The following is a 2,088-nucleotide window of genomic DNA, read 5'->3' on the forward strand; positions in this document are numbered from 1 at the left end:
GAGCCTCTGTTATCTCATTCGGAATGGACTGGGAGAAGTGCCTTCCGTTCGCCGAATTCGCTTACAACAACAGCTATCAGTCTAGCTTGGGTAAAGCCCCTTTTGAAGTTCTCTATGGACGACGATGTCGAACACCCCTTAACTGGTCAGAGACCGGGGAAAGACAATTCTTTGGCCCGGATATGATTCAGGAAGCAGAAGAACAAGTTCGCATCGTTCGTGAAAAGTTGAAAACAGCCCAATCCCGTCAAAAGAGTCAATATGACCGAAAACATAAGGCTATAACTTTCGAGGTTGACGAGAAGGCTTATCTTCGGGTTACCCCTCTGAAGGGAACCCATCGTTTCGGTATCAAAGGCAAATTGGCTCCTCGTTACATTGGACCTTTTCGCATTCTCGCCAAACGAGGAGAAGTTGCCTACCAGTTGGAACTACCTCCGCATCTCTCCAGAGTTCATGATGTCTTCCACGTTTCTCAACTCAGGCGTTGCTTCTCGGATCCTATCCGTGAAGTGGACCACGAAACGCTTGATCTCCAGGATAATCTTACATATCGAGAGTACCCCATTCGTATCCTCGATCAGGCCGAACGTACCACCCGACGTCATAATATCAAGTTTCTCAAGGTTCAATGGTCGCACCATTCTGAGGATGAAGCAACTTGGGAAAGGGAGGATCGTCTTCGACTTGAATATCCCGCCTTCTTCTCGGAGGAACCCAAATCTCGGGACGAGATTCTTTTGAGTGGGGGTGAGTTGTCACAACCTAGCTAGTCATGCATTAGAGTGTTGCATCATGTTTATTCTTTCATCAGAAACTTGAAATGGGGATGACAGAACCCCCAGTCCCCTCTGAAACCAACTAGGGTTTACTAAAATAATTTTCAATGAACCTGAAATGCCCTTCTAAAATGTCCATCATTTTTGTCTTGGTTCAGAACCTCTGCAAAAAGTGGTGCACATTTTCCTAGGCCATCTTAGGGTTTTTGAATTAATTCATAAATATTTGAATTTGGGCATTTAAAATTATATAAAATATTTAAATGCTCAAATACCTCCAAACTAAAATGTTTCATGTTGGAAATAATCCAGCTATGGACCAGGACTGCTTTGGTGATTTTTGAAATTGCCTAGGTATTTTATTTAATTCAACAAAGTTGCAGAAGTATTAGAAAAACAGAAAACAGAAGAAAATGGAAAAAACTTACCTGGCGCCTGCCCCGGCCCACCTGCCGGCCCAGCCCAGCACCGCTCCAGCGAGCTGCTTGCCGGCCAGGCAGGCAGGCAGGTGCCCGACGGCGACCGCGGCGTGCGCCACGCACCTGCTCGCCGCCTCGCCGCTCCCCTCGCCAGGTGACGTCGAGGATCGGTCTCTCTCTCTCCCCCGAACCCCCCAGACACCCCCTCTCCTCTCCAGCTCCTCCCCCTCGCACGCCCCAGCCATGGCCGACGCCATCGCCGCCACCCCCTCGCCGTAGCCACGCCCTCCGACCACCCCACGCCGTCTCACCGTGTCCAGGAGCTCCGCCGCTGTCCACTTCATCGAGCAGCCGAGCCCCGAGCGCTCGCAACGCCCGAGACCACCGCACCGACCTCGCCCGAGCTCACCGTCGCCGGAGATCCCCTTCAACGCCGTCGTCGCTCCGGTCCATCTCCGGCCGCACCAAGAACTCCGTCGCACTCACTGTGAGCTTAGCCATCTTCCCCTCCCTTCCGTTCTTGCTCCCGAGCCATGCAGCAACCTCCCGGAGCTCAACCGCACCCACCGCCGTGGAGCTCGTCGCCGACGTGCTCCCGGTCATCCTCCGGCCACAAGATGGTGTCCATCTTACTCACCAAGTTCTGCAGCACCTAGCTAGCTACTCCACGAGCCTCACCGAACCCTCTAGCGCCAAGTTCACCTCCGACCGAACCCCGGTGGCCGCCAAAGTCGTCGCCGGCGCCAACTCCGGCCATCCCGACCTCAACGGACTCCGCCAAGAGCTGCGGTTTGTCCTCAGCTTCCCTCCGGTGGTCTCCGCGGCCCATTTGGTGGCCGAAATGGCCAAAACCACTTCCGCCGCCGCGTCGGGCTCGCCGGCGGCTAAAC

Source organism: Triticum dicoccoides, chromosome 2B, assembly GCF_002162155.2.
Source record: "Triticum dicoccoides isolate Atlit2015 ecotype Zavitan chromosome 2B, WEW_v2.0, whole genome shotgun sequence".
NCBI lineage: Eukaryota > Viridiplantae > Streptophyta > Magnoliopsida > Poales > Poaceae > Triticum > Triticum dicoccoides.